Source organism: Dipodomys ordii, unplaced genomic scaffold, assembly GCF_000151885.1.
Source record: "Dipodomys ordii isolate 6190 unplaced genomic scaffold, Dord_2.0 Scaffold76, whole genome shotgun sequence".
In the NCBI taxonomy this organism is placed as follows: Eukaryota; Metazoa; Chordata; class Mammalia; order Rodentia; family Heteromyidae; genus Dipodomys; species Dipodomys ordii.
Window position 1 is genome coordinate 10,937,848 of NW_012267292.1, and position 6,198 is coordinate 10,944,045.

Sequence of the window (6,198 nt, forward strand, 5' to 3'; positions counted from 1 at the left end):
TTGTTCACTGTGAAGGCTGGAAATGTTGCTCATTTGTAGAGCACTTGCCTAGTATGCCTGAAGCCCTGAGTTTAGAAGAAAGCAAAACATCATTATTAGGTCCAAGAAAACTACAAAAAGAGAATCTTACACAGACCTGATTTTTAGGGCAGTTGAATAAAACAGAGGGAAGAAGAGAATGTCATGGAATGTTTTGCTTAACATAGGTAGTTAAAAAAAGAGTACTTTATACAAGTTCTGATATTTATGGTGCTACTTTCCCAATGTTTCTCCATCCATAAAAAGCCCCCAAACTATATTACTACAGAGAGAGAGAGAGAGAGAAAGAGAGAGAGAGAGAAGACTAAATCAAGAGACCAGAACTATTCATTTGAATTTTTCACTAAGGAAGTTGAGACAGTTTTTATATTTAACCCAGGCTAGCCTTGAACTCTTGGTCCTCCTGCTTCTAGTCTCCTGAGTGCTGGGATTATAGGTGTACCACACCAGGCTCAGGACGTTATATTTTGATGAGACTCACTATGCCAAATCCTTTGGTCTTGATTACTCTCATGAGCACACAAATGTTTGTGAAGAGCATAGAACAAGAGTGTCCAAAAAAATACATTAAGCCTCATGTTTAAAATCTCCAGCAGCACAAGCAGAGTGAGAGTAGAATTTATGCCAAGTTTTCTAAATAGTGCCAGCTCCCTACCCCTGCAGCTTCTGTCCTTGAATAAAATAGTGGCTTCTTTGTAAGTTCTGCATTTTGAGTGCTAATCTTACTCTTTCTTTCCTTGAGGCTCTGGTTAGTAGAACAGTATCTTTCTATGACATCGTGGGCTACTATTTGCATATTTCCATGTCTATTTTTATCCCTGTTTTACACCAGTTCTAATAGAAATATAAAGCAACTCATATTTACACAATTTTTAAAGCATACTGTCCAACCCAGTGTACCCAATTATCATTTAACTTGCAATCATTTTAAAATTGAGATTTTTACTTTTATATTCTTCACACCTAAATTCTAGTTGTTTTTTTTTTAAAGCAATGTCTCCAACACATGTCAACATAGAGCAGTAGTATTTCAAGTACTGTGTAGCCACATTTGGCTGGTGACTGCCCTATTAGAAAGAAGCTTTAGACTGACGATTCTCAAAGCTCTACATATCTCTCCACCATAGGAGGCCTAAAGGTGACACAGTCAGACAGACACAGGTCTATGCTGCCATGGTATATGGGTAACATTCAAGAGAGGTCGTCTAACGTTAATGGCACTACACCTCATTCCATCAGCTCCCACAGTCTGCTCTGCTCCCAGAAAACATAGCAGGGTGACATGCATCAAATAGATAAGACTGAGTGTAATCTCTTCGTCTCTGAAACAGACTAGAGTGGCGCTGTTCTTCTGGAGATGCAGATGGTAAAGGGGTGGGCGTGGGGGCAGGGCAAAAGGGTCCAGTACAGTTTAAAGAAGCTCCACCAGGGGGCCTTCTAGTCACAGTTGCATACTTGAGGATTGTGATGTACCACAACTCTATCACAAAATACTGTAATCAGAACCTCAGTTTCTAAACATAGTCAATTTTGGAACAGTAATTTTTATGAGAATGAAATTTTAAAAAATAAACCTTTCAAACATATCTCTGGCTATTTATTTGCAGACTGGGCATGGTTTTCCTCTCAGGAAATGTTACCACTGGCTTTAGCTGACAACCCAGGTCATCCAGTCAGTGGACATTTGTTCCAACACAGAAACCTCTACCATTCCTAAATCCTTATCAGACACTGTTCCACTTCTTCCTTCAAAGTTCTTGAGTTCATGAGGGAAGAAAGAGCATCTTAGGCCTAGTCTCTTCTACATTGATGTGGTGGTCAATTGCTGAATCAATTTTTGGCAGCTGGCTTTATTTTTCTGCTCTTAAAAGAGCAGAGTTAGCCAGAGAATGAGTCTAATGGCTTGGTTTACTTTTCTGCTCTCTTCTTGCTGGGCTTTTAGTTTCCCCATCTAATTATTTATTGTGGTTGTGTTGTATATCTTTATATAAAACATGCCAGGTCATTTGGAGAATGTGGTTAGTTATAAGGGGTAAGAACCTTTCCTGTGTGCTGGAATCATTTATGTAACAACACTCAAAATGACAAGCATTTACTGTTCTTAATAAAAGTCAAATATTCCAGTATAAAATAGATGCATTTCCAAGGGGTTTGAAACCTAAAGTAGTACAGGCATAAATATTGGTTTTCTCAGTTTGTATAAAATCCTTCAGCCATTGACCCAGATACAGTGAAATTATCCCTTATAACACATCAGTGGAAACAGCCAACCACCTTACATCACACAATGTATAAGCAACTGTAAACACACTTAATAGTCAGCAAATATTTACCAAAATATTAATAAAATACTTTAGGTTTCAAACCCCTTAGAAATACACCAGTTTTATACTGGAATATTTGATTTTCTTAGTACCTTTTACTTACTAAGAACAGCAAATACTTGTCATTTTGAGTGTTGATATATAAATGATTCAAGCACACAGGAAAGGTTCTTAGCAAGGTACTGGGGTTTGAGCTTAGGGCCTCACGCGCAACTTGCTTGGCTAGCATTCTACCATTTGACCCATGTCTCCAGCCTGGCCTTTTTATTAAGGGTCTTCTCTGCCTGGGCTGGCTTTGAACAATGATTCTCCAGGTTCCAGCCTCCTGAGTCATCATGCCTGGCTAAGATTTGCTCCTAAAACCTAGCTACTTGCACTCAGTGATAAGGGACCCTCTGCTACCTTAGACCCAGAATGTTAACAAAGCAGGAATGAAAGGGCAAGATTAAACTACCAGGCTTTACCGGGGGGGGGGGGGGGGGGGGGGGGGGGGGGAGGGAGGGGGAGGGGGGGGGGGGGGGAAGAAGAAGGGGGGGGGGGGGGGGAGGGGGGTCTGAAGTCTGGTCAAATGTTTTCAGAAGACAGTAATCCCAAGTGAGACTTGTACATGAAGAAAATCTCTTGTGACTATGACAGCTTGGGATAATACTTAATGGTTAATGGTTGAGATTGGAAACCAGCTTTGGCAATGTTTGACATTCCATCTTGACCAGTAGTTGAGCCATATACAGGTATCTTCCATCCCAAATCAGGGGAACACAAACAGGAATCTAGGCCAGTTTGGACATTAAGTTTGAAACCCTATTCAAAAACTAACAAAAGGGATTAGCAGTATAGCTCAATCGGTAGAATCCCTACCAGCAAGTATGCTAGCAGTCCAAACCTTAAGATATCTATAGAACCAAATTGGCCAAGGCTCAACTTGATTGGGATTAAGTTTGGCCAGTGAATTTTTTACAATCTGAATGTGCCAATTCTTTTTTTGGGGGGGTCTGGTCGTGGGGCCTGGGCGCTGTCCCTCAGCTCAAGGATAGCACTCTATCACTTGAGCCACAGTGCCATTTCCGGTTTTTTTCTTTTTGCTTATGTGGTGCTGAGGAACCAAACCCAGGGCCTCAGGCATGCAAGGCAAGCGCTCTACCACTGAGCCACCTTCCCAGCCCTGAATGTGCCAATTCTTTTTTGCCGGTTCTGGGCTTGAACAGTTTCACCATCAATTCAATTAAGGTTGACTGTTAGGATCCATCATGACCATCCCAGGGTGACCAGGCAGGAGGAAGGCGGGCACAAGAGAAAGATTATCATAAGGGAGTCATTGGCATCTGCCCCAATCCAGATGGGTAGCTCTGGGGGTAAGAGAGGGAGTGGAAACCATATATATATGGGGGAGGTCAGGTCTGGGTGGAGCTGAGGACCAGAGGTGGGGATAATGCAAATAGTCTCTACTACTAAAGCCATACCTCACTTGCAGTATTTTTGCTGGTTCCTTGGGAGATAAGTCTCCCAGCTTGCTCTGCCTGGGCTGGCCCCAAACTTGTCAGCCTAGTGAGAAGCTAGAATTACAAGCATTGCTTTTAAGGACTTGTACCTACTTCTCAGGTATTTCCTGTGTGCTTGAATCATTTAACATGCACAAAATGGCAAGCATCTTGCTCTTAGTAAGCTAGTAATAGCAAATGATATTATTTCAAAGACACCAGAAAGGATGTTTTTAAAAGTATATTTATTGAACTATAAACTATAAATGTACATTCAGTAAAATTCTGTTAGGACTTGATAAATGCAGTTATTCAAACCCACCAGTCATGCTGCAAATTCATTTTAAAAAAATCCTTTATACTCCCTTGCAATCAACTTGTCCATCAATAAAGGGGTGAAGAAGTCAAATCTGTTTTGGATAACTTGTCTTCAGGATCTTCAATTCTTTTAAGCACCAAGACCTATAAAAGAAATATCACAGCAGGTACTCAGATCTGCAGCTAATAAATCACCCTCTTGGTTGAGGTCTTTAACAATTCTCCCCATAATTATGTAAAAAGCAGAACTTAAGTGGTGATGTGACTACATTTAGTAAATTCCTGCTTATCAATTGGCCTCAGGTAAATCCTTTAACCCATCAGTATGGAAGCAAGTCCAGTCAGATTTGAGTTCTCATCCTTGGCCAACAATTCGACTTCACTATGAGGCAAACTCTTCCATTTGGCCCATACATACCTTATGACCACCAGGACTCTTCCACTGCACCTGGTAAAGAATGTGTCAGAGCTTTAGTTTTTCAAAAGAATGGCTTTTGTTATGGCTGTTAGCTGCCTTCAATAGAACTTTGGTACAAAGCCCTAACCTCCAAATTTCTGGCACTTGGGAGTTTTCTGATTTGCAGCTGAGTAAAATGAAGCAAACTAAGATCCTTATACTCTGAGTTCCATCCATCCAACTTTCTCTTTCCTTGTATTAACATCCAACAGTATCAAGTTTAGGAAAGTGAAACATTATACTGGCTACAGTAAAAACCGAATCATACCTTTTACAGCTCTACATGTAAAAAGCAGCAAGAAACTTGTTTGTCCCGTGGCTGATCCCAGGGGTTGAGAGCAGTTAATTGGATCCTTAAATAAACCCTGACTCACTGACATGCCTGGGACTGGCGCTCAGCTCAAGCCTCCCATGTGTCCAAGTTAAACTTACTTGGCTTGATAGGGATCCTAACCCCTAAAGCAGAGTTGTAAACTGAAGACCATTTACTGAATGGTCCTGTGAAGGGCTATTGGCCAGACACTGAGCTTTTCTGGACAGTCGTTTCCGTGTTCAGCTCACAGGCTGCAGCACTTGATGCTTTTCCTTGTTAACACCGAGGTCCCTCCCAGCCCCCTCCTCATTAGAAGGGAACTTAGCTGAGGAACACGTCAAGCCCAGGCTTTACACTGTCACGAAGTGGCAGAACAGCCCGACAGCCTCAGGTCTAAATTTAGACTCCTCCCCATTAAAAGAACGTACTCCAGTACAGCAATTTGTATGAGTTATAAACGCACGCTGATAGCTGCTCAAAAGGCAGATATCGCAAGGCTTAGACTCTCCACGAGACCCGGGCACTCTTGCTACATCTTGGTAGGCGTAATTAGGATATCTAGATCTCTATCCAGGTCATTCCAATGGTTCTGATCCCCCCACCCCCACCCCGGGACGGCACACCCAAGACGGGCCATTCACTGGCGGCTCCACGTTGGGAAGAGGCCTGTGCTCTACCCAAGATGGATCTGGGGTAGAAAGTGATGGGATCCGTGGCCCGCCTGACTTACCATGCAGAACAAGTACCCAAAGTCACCCCAAGCCTTCTACAAACTCCACGGCCGCGCCAAGTGGGCGCTGGCAGGCACTGGTGGTGTCGGGGCGACTGTGGGGGCGAGATTAGCTCCGCTTTGTCGCTAACTCTACAGTGGCACTGCTCGGGTGGGAACTCTGCAGGAAGCCTCAGACCTCTGACCTCCGCACCCACTTCACCCGGATTCCGGGGCCGCCGAGGGCCCCACGAGCGCCAAAGGCCTGGAGGCCACCCAGGGCCCTAGGGTCCCACCCTAGGGGGACCTCACCCAGGGGCTTCGCTTCGGAAGCCGAGGCCAAACTCCCGGCTCCGGGGTCGGGAGGAGGCAGGCGCCTGGGGGGAGGGTGGGGGGCGAGGCCCGAGGCCACGTGGCGGGGGCCCCACTCCAAGAGGCAGACTGACTTACCCAAGAAGGCTGCGCGGTCGAAAGGGGAGGGCGCCCGCGAGACCAAGTTTAAAACAGGCCTGGGTCGTAAGCACAGGGATGGGGGGCAGCCAACCAAAAAGTTGCTGGAG

At 44.3% G+C, this 6,198-nt stretch overlaps 1 long non-coding RNA gene across 1 annotated transcript; it reads right to left on the reverse strand.

The window, feature by feature from the left end:
- Window positions 1-4,157: 4,157 nt before the first annotated feature.
- LOC105991726 lies at window positions 4,158-6,163 on the reverse strand. Its single transcript, XR_001175366.1, has 3 exons — window positions 6,089-6,163; window positions 4,578-4,607; window positions 4,158-4,303 (listed from the first exon to the last, which is right to left on the reverse strand). It is a non-coding gene; the product is annotated as an uncharacterized LOC105991726 (long non-coding RNA).
- Window positions 6,164-6,198: the final 35 nt, after the last annotated feature.